This window comes from Pan paniscus, chromosome 6 (assembly GCF_029289425.2).
Source record: "Pan paniscus chromosome 6, NHGRI_mPanPan1-v2.0_pri, whole genome shotgun sequence".
In the NCBI taxonomy this organism is placed as follows: Eukaryota; Metazoa; Chordata; class Mammalia; order Primates; family Hominidae; genus Pan; species Pan paniscus.
Genome location: NC_073255.2, coordinates 168,081,835 through 168,095,194, shown reverse-complemented (window position 1 = coordinate 168,095,194; position 13,360 = coordinate 168,081,835). Strand labels below are relative to the sequence as shown.

Here is a 13,360-nt window from a genome sequence, read left to right as displayed (position 1 = left end):
CTTTGGTCTCATTTCTCATCTTGACCAGAGATGGAAAGTGGGTAACAGAATGTTACTAATGAGATCTTCTCAGAGGCCAAGAAGGGAAATAATTTAAAAGACAACTGTGTGTCTCAGTACTAAGAAAGGAGCTTTACAAATGTTAGTTTATTTAATCCCTACAGGGGATTAGTGTTTATTATTGCCCCATATCACATAGCAGGAAACTGAGGCTCAAAGAAGTTAAGAAACTTGCCTAAGTTCTCGTAGTGAGTGTCAGATGTCTCTCTAATTTCAAAGCCACTGCTTAAGAGCTTGTCTTTGAGTGACACCAAGACACTCATCAGGGACTGAGGCAGCAATCTCATCTCTCATCTTTTTATTTTTTTTTTTTGAGACAGGGTCTTGCTCTGTTGCCCAGGCTGGAGTGCAGTAATGCAATCATGGTTCACTGCAGCCTTGACCTGCTTGGACTCAGGTGATCCTCCCCCCTCAGCCTACCCAGTAGCTGGGACCTCAGTTACATGACACCACACTCAGCTAATTTTTGTATTTTTTGTAGAGATGGGGTTTCGCCATGTTGCCCAAGCTGGTCTCAAACTCCTGGGCTCAGATCACCTGCCCGCCTCACCCTCCCAAAGTGCTGGGATTACAGGCGTGAGCCACCACTCCCGGCAGCAATCTTATCTGAATACCTTATCATAACTAACTGAGCTGGCAATTGGGCAACACACAAGGAAGGCAAAGATGATACAATCAAAGGACAAGAAGTAAGATGATTATAAAATTCTTGGCCAAAAATCATCAAGGAATCTATTTTTGCCAGTTATCTTGGAGACTTTGAACAAACGACCCCCCCATCCCCAACTTATGTTTCAGCACCCCTAGTTGTAAAATAACTTAATAATACCCATTCCTACTTAAGTCAGAGGACATGTCATGTTTCTCTGAGCCTGACCTCAGCACAGTTGTCCCTATACTCCTACTTGCTATTGAAAAACAAATGTATGATCTATTGTCTTGGGTGGTACATGGAGTGAAAACAATTATAATGAATATTGAATGAGCTTAACAATATATGAAAACCAGAAGTAGTGAATTGATGAACAAGATAGTGATATTAAAGTGTCAGGCTGGGCGCAGTGGCTCACACCTATAATCCCAGCACTTTGAGAGGCCGAGGCAGGATCACTTGAAGCCAGGGGTTTTTCTGGAGATGGGATCTTGCTATGTTGCCCATAAAAAATTAGCCAGACATGGTGGCACACGCTGTAGCTCCAGCTACTTGGGAGCCTGAGGTGGGGGGAACACTTGAGCCTAGGAAGTCAAAGCTGCAATGAGCTATGATTATGCCACTGCACTCCAGCGTGGGTGACAGAGTGAGACCCTGTCACAAAAAAAAAAAAGAAAAAAGTCAGCCATAGGTATCTGATCCTTTAGACAGACAAAGCTTTGCTCTGACCCCTGAAGGACAGTCAACTGGCCGGCTGAACCACAGTCCCTCTTTGCGAGCCAACAAACTCTCCAAATGCCAAGGGACCTGGCAGAGTTTCCAGGAGCTCAAACCACTGCTACTTTCTTCTTATCTTCTCCACAAAAACTCAGAAAGTGCAGGGGCACCCCACAGGCCACTAAGCACATTCCCAGTGGTCCTCCAGGGAAATCTGATGCTAAAAAATGGACCTTTTCCAAAATAGGCTCAAGCCAGATGAGGAATTACAGAAAGGACAGCCGCCCATGGAAAATACCCTGCCTCTGAATCCCCAGTGTCTTCATTAGGGAACTGAAAACACAGGCACACCAGCTGGTCTCAGCTGCTTTGAAGCACAGTGGCACAGTGGAAAGAGCAAGGCTGTAGGACTGGCACCAGGGATGAGCCTTCTAGTCCCCAGCCCTGCCAAGTTCTAGCTGGGTGATCTTGGCAAAGGTACTTAACTTCTCTGGGCCTCACTCTCCTCACTTGTTGAACAAGGTTTGACCAGACTATGATATCTTCTGGTTCTAACATCCTTTCTCTCTCCTCTTTGGATTAGCATTTTACATTTGAAGACAATTAAGGGAAATTCTTGGCTGCTATGTTTTGCAGAGACCCTGCTTGATATGGTTTGGCTGTGTCCCCCCCCAATCTCAACTTGAATTGTATCTCCCAGAATTCCCATGTGTTGTGGGAGGGACCCGGGGAGGGGTAATTGAACCATGGGGGCTGGTCTTTCCCGTACTCTTCTCGTGATAGTGAATAAGTCTCACAAGATCTGATGGGTTTATCAGGGGTTTCCACTTTTGCTTCTTCCTCATTTTTCTCTTGCTACCACCATGTAAGAAGTGCCTTTCACCTCCCACCATGATTCTGAGGCCTCCCCAGCCATGTGGAACTGTAAATCCAATTAAACCTCTTTTTCTTCCCAGTCTCAAGTATGTCTTTATCAGCAGCATAAAAATGGACTAATACACTGCTACTCCAGTGATCATGCCTCTCTCCTCTTCATATTCTTCATTGGCTTCCCTTTTCCCATGAGGGTAAGCCAAAATTCTCTTGATTGGCCCATGCCTCTCAATCCAGCCAACCTCCTCTCACCCCTACCAGTCACATATTTTATTCTTTGGCAATATTGGACTACTTGTACTTCCTCCTAATACCCTGACTGCAATATTAAATATTTATTGAGCATGTACTGTATGTTAGAAACATTTATAAACCTTTGCACATACTGTTTGCTTTGCCTGATATGCCTTGGTATATGGTAGAGCTTGCTGCTGTAACAAGCAAGCTATGAAATGTCAGTAGATTAACACAACAGAAGGTTATTTCTTATCCATGTAACAGCTGCATGTAGCCTTCCACCCAGGGTCCTTCTATTTTGAAGCTCTGCCAGCCTCTCAGCTTCAGAGGCCTTCGCTTCCAGAGCTGGCAGCCAGGAAGGAGAAGGAAGCAAAGGCAAACTTACATCTTTGTCTGTCCCAGCAATGACCAACATCACTTCTGCTCACATTCCACTAACGAGAACTGGTCACCTGCCCCCATGGAGATGTACGGGGAATTGGAAGTTGTTTGGGCCAGTTCCATAAACGTAATACTGTGCAAGGACAGCACAAATCTTTGTTTTTTTTTTTTTTTTTGAGACAGAGTTTCGCTTTTGTTGCCTAAGCTGGAGTGCAGTGGCACAATCTCAGTTCACTGCAACCTCTGCCTCCTGGGCTCAAGTGATTCTCCTGCCTCAGCCTCCTGAGTAGCTGGAACCGCAGGTGCGCACCACCACACCTGGCTAATTTTTGTATTTTTAGTAGAGATGGGGTTTCACCATGTTGACCAAGCTGGTCTCAAACTCCTGACCTGCGTCAGCCTCCCAAAGTGCTGGGATTACAGGCGTGAGCAACCATGCCCGGCCAAATTTTTTTTTTTTCTTTTTTTAGGAGACGGAGTCTCACTCTGTCACCCAGGCTGGAGTGCAGTGGCATGATCTCGGCTCACTGCAAGCTCCGCCTCCCGGGTTCACGCCATTCTCCTGCCTCAGCCTCCCGAGTAGCTGGGACTACAGGTGCCTGCCACCATGCCCAGCTAATTTTTGTATTTTTAGTAGAGACGCGGTTTCACCGTGTTAGCGAGGATGGTCTCGATCTCCTGACCTCATGATCTGCCCGTCTCGGCCTCCCAAAGTGCTGGGATTACAGGCATGAGCCACCGTGCCCGGCCTCAAATCTTTGATTGTTAAGTAGCCATCTCATGCCTTTCCTCAACGTGGCAAAGGTTTATTCACCCTTCAGACCTCAGTGCTACCTCCTTTGTGAAGTGCTACCTCCTGTGTGAAGCCTTCCCTGACCTAGGTAGGCAGATGTAGGCCCCCTCCTTTTCCTTGTCCCACTGCACTTTGCACTTTTCTCCATAATGACATTCATCACGTTGTACTGTGTAGTTTACATGCTAGTCTCCTCAACTGGACTGTGATCCCTGAGATCAGGAATCTTATATTTTTATTTCTGTGTTCTGACAGTTTAGCATAGTGAATAGCAAGGAGTAGTTTTACAATGATATTGAACAAATGAATGAATATAAATAAATAAATAATTGAATTAAATAGTGAGCAAATGAAAGAATCAATGAATGATTACCCTAAAAAAAGAAGCTGGTTTTTACAGAGGAGGAAAGACCCCAGTTAAAAGAAAAAAAAAAAAGGTGATTCAAGGTTATCCATTTTTGAAAATAAGCTATTTATATAAATATTACTATTATAATTAACATTTTGCATTAACATTTATTTAGAACCTTTCTCTCCCATAAGCTCCATGAAGGTAGGGACCTTATATCTATTATTCTTTGCTCTGACTCCAGCATTTAGCACACTGTCTGGCTCATATTAGGTACTCAACAATTATTTTGGAATGAACAAATGGAAAAGAAATGAATAAATAGATGAATGAAGATTGCACCCTTAACCCAATAATTCACATCCTAAGTGCATAACTTGGATTATAATAGGAAAGCATAGATGGACCAGTGAAAAGTTACCACCATAGGCTGGGCACGGTGGCTCATGCCTATAATCCCAGCATTTTGGGAGGCCAAGCCGGGTGGATGACCTGAGGTCAGGAGTTCGAGACCAGCCTGGCCAACATGGTGAAACCCTGTCTCTACTAAAAACACAAAACTTAGCTGGGCATGGTAGCACATCTGTAATCCCAGCTACTTGGGAGGCTGAGGCAGGAGAATTGCTTGAACCTGGGAGGCAGAGGTTACAGTGAGCCAAGATTGTGCCACTGCACTCCAGCCTGGGCAACAAAGTGAGATCTTGTCTCAAAAAATAAAAATAAAAATAGGCCGGGTACATGGCTCATGCCTGTAATCCCAGCACTTTGAGAGGCCGAGGCGGGTGGATCATGAAGTCAGGAGATCGAGACCATCCTGGCTAACATGGTGATACCCTGTCTCTACTAAAAATACAAAAAATTAGCTGGGTGTGGTGGCAACGCCTGTAGTCCCAGCTACTCGGGAGGCTGAGGCAGGAGAATTGCTTGAACCTGGGAAGCAGAGGTTGCAGTGAGCTCGGATCATGCCACTGCACTCCAGCCTGGATGACAGAGCAAGACTCCATCTCAAAAAATAAATAAAATAAAAAGAAAAAGAAAAGTTACCTCCATAACTAGAAAAATGGCACAAAGTGCATGTCAGAACCTTACCAGTATTCCCTTGTACATCATCCTCTTTATATGAGATGATAACAAACATTATTTGAGGAAGCTAAAATCTCAATGCGAATGCTAGCCTGTGAGTAAATGAGGACAAATGGATGTCTCTAAAATAGCTGAACTATGAAATAGCCTTTGTAAATTGGTTAATGAGAGAAACAGGAAGAAAGAGTGCAAACAGTAACGGAGTCATGACAACCGTGAAAAATACATTGATCGAGAAAAGACGAAAACATTTAAAAATATTTTATGAAGACATATTGCAATGAGCTAAATGTTTATGTCTCCCCCACATTTATATGTTAAAACTTAACCCCTAAGGTGATGAAATTAGGCAGTGGAGCCTTTGAGAAGTGATTAGGTCATGAGGGCAGAACCCCCAGGAATGGGATAAGTGCATGCCCTCATAAGAGAGACCCCAGAGAGCTAGCTTGCCCGTTCCACCATGTGAGGACACAACAAGAAGACGCCCTCTATGAACTAGAAGGCAGGCCCTCACCAGATGTCAAATCTGCTGATGACCTGATCTTGGACTTTACAGCCTCTAGAACTGTGGGCAATACATTTCTGTTGTTTACGAGTTACCCAGTTTATAGTATTTTGGGATAGCAACACAAACTGACTAAAACAGATATGAAGACAGTTTTTCAAATGTTTATAACACATTTATTCTTTTCATAGGTCCCATGTGAGAAAGTTTGGTTTAGATATGCCACATGGCTTTGGGCAGATGACTTGCCAGATTTTGTAATGAGAACCATCTGATGAGAAGAGCAACATGCAAGTGTGTTCGCAACTTACAATCAGCATGTCTGCATGGGCTTGGTCCAGGTATCTTGGAACTCTGGAAAGTCCTATGTATGAACAAGTTAAGTTCCAGTTTGGACTGATTTGTGGTAATAGTGAGTTTGAGGGATGGACTTTTTCCAGAAACTGACCGAGACATTAATGGTAGGTTTGGTCATTAAATAAACTGAAAATAAGTTAGCATATTTATTTTCCACATCTTTGACGATATACAAGAACAGGACTGTCTGCCTGCTCTAAGGAGCTCTCTGTTTTTCCATGTGGCAGAAACTGCTGTGAGCTGAGCATGGAGCTAGACTGTACTTCCTAGCCTCTCTCAACATGTAGGGCCATTGACTGAACTCAGTCAAAGGCATGTGAAAGTGATGGGTGCCAGTTCCAGATCTGGCCCATAACAGTCCTCCTGTGCAGTTCTCTGCAGGCTCTCTTTTCCACTGGCTGGATGGAAAGGACTCTGGGAACCCCACGGAAGACAGAGCCCCAAGATGGAAGAAGGTTATATGCTTGAATTACTGCATAGAATCAAATCACCACATTCCACACACCTCCACCTCTACCAATCCGTATGGGACCTTGACAAGAACAATATTTGCATGGGGTCAAACCATTGAAATTTGGAGGTCATTTCTTATAACAATTAGCCTATCTGACCAATACAACCCCTTTGCCCAACTTTCCTCTTGGTCACAAGTAGAAAGAAAGACTAGAGTAAATTTCTGGAGTCTCAGTGCATGTTTTCAGAGGATCTAGACAAAAGAAGGCATCAGCAGCCAAGCTCAACATCAAGGAATTTTGCAGGATTCTGGAGTGAATTTTAAAGCCTTAGAAATTCCCACAGAGCTGAAGCCATGTATCTCCTTATCTCACTGTCTCCTCTGGACATTTTTATATTCTTGGGAGAACAGTGAATAACCATTTCCAAACCAGTTCTCGTGTGAAACCCAACCCAGCCTATGTGATTTATTTAATATGTTTGGAGTCTAGTCAATACCACACTTAAACCTGTCTTGTTTTTGTCTTTTGTTAAACATGGTAATTAAAAAGAAGAAAAAAAACTGGTAAGAAACTTTGTGTTTAGAGGTACGTAATATTTTTTAAATTATTATAAAATGTTGTGGTTGAGCATAATACTAATAGGCAATTATGGAGAACCCAAATGCTGTGGTGAAAATGAAGTCTTTGGGTGTTTGCCTGAAGATGTTATTGGGAAACTATTGTTTACTTACCAGACTTTGAAAATTAAGTCTTTCTTCAATAGCCTCCGGGTATTAAGGACAATAAATAAAGATGTGCTGACTGAAAACATTTAAAAAACAACTTGTTACAGCCCTTAAAATAATAAGGGATAAATTCAGCTTAAAACAGAATATTCCAAATTCATCTGACCTGCCCAACAGAACACCAAGATTAAAAAGCTGGAATCTACTGGTCAACTCTCTAAAGATGTCCCACCAAATGAAGTTTAGCAGGGGCCTGGGACCACAGTTCTAGTAAATGCTATATAGCTTCTGGCTGTTCATTGTAAACCTGAGCCCACTTATGGAAGGGCAACAACCTTATCTTCCTATCCTGGGGGTGTTTACAGAGAGAGAAGAACTTGGAAATAGTCAGGACCCTGGTGGAGGGAAGAGGTAAGAGATGTTGAAGAAAGTCTCATTTATTTATTTATTTATTTATTTATTTATTTTTGAGATGGAGTCTTGCTTGTTGCCCAGGCTAGAGTGCAGTGGTGAGATCTTGGCTCACGCAACCTCCATCCTTGGGGTTCAAGCAATTCTCCTGCTGTAGCCTCCCAAGTAGCTGGGACTACAGGTGTGCACCACTATGCCTGGCTAATTTTTGTAATTTTAGTAGAGATGAGGTTTCACCATGTTGGCCAAGCTGGTCTCAAACTCCTGACCTCAAGCGATCTGGCTGCCTCGGCCTCCCAAAGTGCTAGGATTACAGGCGTGAGCTACCACGCCCAGCCAGAAAGTCTCATTTCTTAGAAGAGTCCCTGTGAGGCTGAGATGAGAGAGGTTGACTTAGGATAGTACTTTTCTCTTTGGGAAAACAAAAATTCTATTGCCTCATTTTCAAGGGGCTTAAACTAAGCTTGTGTGATCTTCCAACTTTCCACAAACTTTCCTTCTATCCTTTTTCCCCAAGACACTCTAGTCCTTTTTCTTTCCACCTAAAATGCTAAGTTTCCATAAACTTGCAGACCTGGTACTTCTGAGACAATCACCTAGGAATCAAGCAGAGGAATAGGCAAGCTTAAGAAAATGGAGGTAAGGCATTAGTTCCCATGGGAAACTATGGAAACTGAGTCAGGGAACTGAGTGTCTCCCTCAAGACAGGGTCTGTTCATCAACACAAAGGATGTGGGACTTCCTTGTACATCCCCTAGTCAGAGCCCTTAGACTAGACAGTTCTTGAGGGAGACCTGTGTGGCCATGTAGAACTATGTTACGTGAGTGCTTCCCAACCTCTTCTCTCAATGATCAGATTCGTTGTTCCCCCAAGAGCTGTATGCTTTGAAAAAACTTTTATCTACCAAATAAATTACATTTACAAAGAAAACATAGTAAGTATTTATTGTGTATTAGGTATTGTATGAATGAATGTCTTACACATATTATCTAGAATTCTCACAGTAGGCTGCAAAATAGTAATTATTGTCCCATTTTACAAATGAGTACATTGGTTGAGAGATGTTAAGTAAATTGCCCACGACTATTGCAAGAAACAAAATTCTGGTTGTGGTAGACAGCCTCACCTCTCTACCATATTCTTTCCAGTATACTCTCTTTATTCTATAGACAACACACACAACCAATTTGATTTTTTTTTTTTTTTTTTTGAGATGCAGTCTTGCTCTGTTGCCCAGGCTGGAGTGTAGTGACATGATCTCGGCTCACTGCAACCTCCGCCTCCCGGGTTCAAGCGATTCTCGTGCCTCAGCCTCCCAAGCAGCTGGGACTACAGGTGCACACCACCATGCCTGGCTAATTTTTGTGTTGTTAGTAGAGATAGGGTTTCGCCATGTTGATCAGGCTGGTCTCAGACTCCTGGCCTCATGTGATCCACTGGCCTTGGCCTCCCAAAATGTTGGGATTACAGGCATGAGCCACAGAACTTCTGAATATGAGATGAAGTCTTCACAATGAGTTGGTGCTGCATGACCTCCCCTACCTCTCAGGCCCCCACTCTCCCCAAAAAGGAAAGAAACCTTCCATTATGTTAGTTAACTTGGCTTTATTGAGGGTAAATATACAATATCTTCCAGGCTTTTTTTGAAGTACTAGACATAGTTGAAGCAATGCCATTACTATCCTATAGAACTAGGAGATCCTGGAGAACCTGGAACGGAAGCTGGGTAGGAGGGAATTCACATAGACCCAGCCACAGCCCCTCCTCCGCTGGGATTCTTCCACTCCTTTGATTCTATTGAGTGTTGAGTAACAAACCCTGGGCTGATGTGAAGCAGGAGAATTTTTCTGGAACATAGCATTTGGTAGGCATCGGGGAATCAGGGAAGCATGCCAGCCTAGGCTGTGGAGTGGCAAAAGAAAGAAATGAAAGAAGAGTGGGTGGGGAGAAAGAGGCCGAAGGAGCAAGGCAGAAGAAGAAAGACATAAGAGAGAAGAAAGAAAGAAGGGGGCTGTGCATAAAGAGGAAGAAAAGAGAACAGGATGGATGACTATACTGTTTGGCCTTGCAAACTACCATGGGGTCTTTCTCACCAAACATAAAGTAATTCCCAGTGGAGGTGAGAGACATGTGTGCCTAAGTCCCCTGGGAGGGCTATTGTTGAAGCATTATTTCGTCAAAGGTACTTTTGCCCCCTCCTTACCCAAGTGAAGTCAGAATCTTTAAAAATTACAGAACAGGACAGGCGTGGTGGCTCACACCTGTAATCCCAGCACTTTGGGAGGCTGAGGCAGGTGAATTACCTGAGGTCAGGAGTTCAAGGCCAGCCTGGCCACATGGTGAAACCCCGTCTCTACTAAAAATACAAAAAAATTAGCCAGACATGGTGGTGGGTGCCTGTAATCCCAGCTACTCGGGAGGCTGAGGCAGGAGAATTGCTTGAACCCGGGAGACGGAGGTTGCAGTGAGCCGAGATTGCACCACTGCACTACAGCCTGGGTGACAGAGTAAGACTCTGTCTCAAAAAAAAAAAAAAATTACCGAATAAGTGGAGAAAATGTATTTTACTAATTCCAGTTGCAAAACAAAAAGTGTTAGTCTAGTATCCTAAGGTTAGAGTCCGTCCTGCTAAGGCAGAAAATTCACAACTTCTCTAGCTGAACAGCAGAACTGCAAAAACAAAAAACAAACACGAATAAGCAATAATAACTAAAAAGAAAAAAAAAACAAAAACCCTCCAGGGACCCAAAAATATAGGGCAACCTTGGGCAGAGTTTACCTGATGTGGGTATTTAATTGCTATAAAACAAAAGTGTATATATGGATATTAAAAATAACTCATTTTCCTTAGAAACCCAAATTCTTACTTTTGAAAATGAAACTATTCAAAATTAGTTCCTTATATTTCCCTGGGTCACTTATTCAGTGTATAGTAGCTAAAAGACAAGAGGTAAGCATCAAACATAGAGGACAGATGCATACTTTTTCCTTACTCTAAATTTAAATGATATTCAAGAAACATCTTAAGATTTGTTTGTTCTGCATCTGAAATAGATGCTCTTCCTTAATTTTTTATTCGGTAATCTAAAGTGATTTGTCTGAAGTTAGGGGAGGAGTGGAGGGCAGGGCTATTTTAAAATGCCATAAAAGATTCTCCTGTATCTGAATTCCCAAAGTGTTCTGTCTTTAGTAAGTGTTAGCAAAAAGATCTATTTGTCTATGGCTAAATTCTGGCTCACTACCAATTTCAGAGTACCTTCTTACTGGGCCCAGAGAAAGAACAGTCTCTGCTAGACCTCATATTCCAGAAATTTTTGCCCTGATGGAACACTGTGGGAGATAAACTTGAACTCCTGTGTCTACTCCATACAGAAGGAAAAACCTCTGTCTTTATCTTCTTATCCTTTATACAGGATAAAGGCTATATCCTGGGTGCCAGGCAACTCCTCAGAGTCCCTTTATCTGAACAGTGCAATCAGGCTGGGCGTGGTGGCTCACACCTGTAATCCCAGCACTTTGAGAGGCCAAGGCAGGTGGATCACGTGAGGTCAGGAGTTTGAGACCAGCCTGGCCAACATGGTGAAACCCTGTCTCTACTAAAAATACTAAAATTAGCTGGGCATGGCGGCACACACCTGTAGTCCCCAGTACTTGGGGCTGAGGTAGGAGAATCGCTTGAACCCAGGAGGCAGAGGTTGCAGTGATCGTGCCACTGCACTCCAGCCTGGGCTACAAAGTGAGACTCTGTCTCAAAAAAAAAAAAAAAAAAAGTGCAATCATCAGTTCTTCATTTTAAGAAACTTATTATATATGTATATTTTGAGACAGGGTCTAGCTCTGTTGCCCAGGCTGGAGTGCACTGGCATAATCATGGCTCACTGCAGCCTCAACCTCCCAGGCTCGAGCAATCTTCCCACCTCAGCCTCCCAAGTAGCTGGGACTACAGGCATATGCCACCACACCGAGCTAATTTTATTATTATTATTATTAATTGTAGAGATGAGGTCTCACTATATTGTCCAGGCTGGTCTTGAACTTCTGGGCTAAAGTAATCCTGTCTCGGCCTCCCAAAGTGCTGGGAGTACAGGCATGAGCCACCATGCCCGGTCTTAAAAACTTACTTTCAACAGGCATATTGTCACCTTAACCCAGTAATCGGTATTGGCCTCATCAATACCGGGACAACCAGACATTATGTACAGCCTAATATGAGGCAGTAGGAAGTCCACAGCATTACCTGTGAAGAATTCTTACCAAAACGTTTCACTCTTATCAAGCCTTTAGGTCTAACTTTCTTTTTATAAGAAACGCAGAGAACAGAAGTTCAAGTTTAAGAACATGATAAAGAAGCAATCAGACAAGGTAGAACATTCTGTAGAACAACTGCCCCAGAATCATCAAGACGTCAATGTCATGAAAAAAAAATGTATGTGAGTGTGGAGAAAGGAGACAGTTCTAAATAAAGAGCCTTAAGAAACATAATAACCAGGCTGGGGGTGGTGGCTCATGCCTGTAATCCCAGCACTTTGGGAGGCCGAGGTGGGCGGATCACGAGGTCAGATGGAGACCATCCTGGCCAACGTGGTGAAACCCCGTCTCTACTAAAAATACAAAAATTAGCTGGGTGTGGTGGTGCATGCCTGCAGTCCCAGCTACTTGGGAGGCTGAGGGAGGAGAATCGCTTGAACCCAGGAGGTGGAGGTTGCAGTGAGCGGAGATCGCACCACTGCATTCCAGCCTGGGCCACAGAGCGGGACTCTGTCTCAAAAAAAAGAAGAAAAGAAAAGAAAAAAACCACAATAACAAAATGAAATAGTGGATCTTGTTTGAATTAACCAGAATTAAAGACATTTTGGAGGAGGGGGTAGTGGGGAGTTATTCTTTTCTTTTTTTTTTTGAGACGGAGTCTCGCTCTGTCACCCAGGCTGGAGTGCAGTGGTGCAATCTCGGCTCACTGCATCCTCTGCCTCCCGGGTTCAAGCCATTCTCCTGCCTCAGCCTCCCAAGTAGCTGGTACTACAGTCGCACGCCACCACGACCAGCTAATTTTTTTGTATTTTTTAGTAGAGACAGGGTTTCACCATGTTGGCCAGGATGGTCTCGATCTCTTGACCTCGTGATTTGCCCACCTCAGCCTCCCAAAGTGCTGGGATTACAGGCGTGAGCCACTGTGCCCAGCCGAGTTATTCTTTAAAAAAAAATTTTTTTTTAGGTTCCAGGATTTGTTATATAGGTAAATTGCATGTTGTAGGGTTTGTTGTACAGATTATTTCATCACCCAGATAATATGCATAGTACCCAATAGGTAGTTCTTCTGTTACCTCCCTTCTCCCACCCTCCACACTCCAGTAGGTCCTCGTGTCTGCTGTTCTCTTTTTTGTGTCTATATGTACTCATACTTATAAGTGAGAACATGTGGTATTTAGTTTTCTGTTCCTATGTTATTAATAGTTCGCTTAGTACTATGGCCTCTAGCTCCATCCACATTGCTGCAAAGGACATGATCTTTTGCTTTTATGGCTGCATAGTATTCCATAGTGTAGATGTACCACATTTTCTTTATTCAGTCTACCACTGATGGGCATTTAGCTTGATTCCATGACTTTGCTGCTATTGTGAATAGTGCTTCAGTGAACATATGCGTGCATGTGTCTTTATGGTAGAATGATTTATATTCCTTTGAGTATACACCCAATAATGGAATTGCTGGGTGGAATGGTACTTCTGTTTTCAGTTCTTTGAGAAATCACCACACTGCTTT

General features: G+C 43.3%; 1 protein-coding gene across 4 annotated transcripts in view; it reads right to left on the bottom strand.

The window, feature by feature from the left end:
* Window positions 1-13,360, bottom strand: part of MKLN1 (muskelin 1) — a 390,597-nt gene that overhangs the window by 225,664 nt on the left and 151,573 nt on the right. The gene's annotated exons all lie outside the window — the stretch shown is intronic.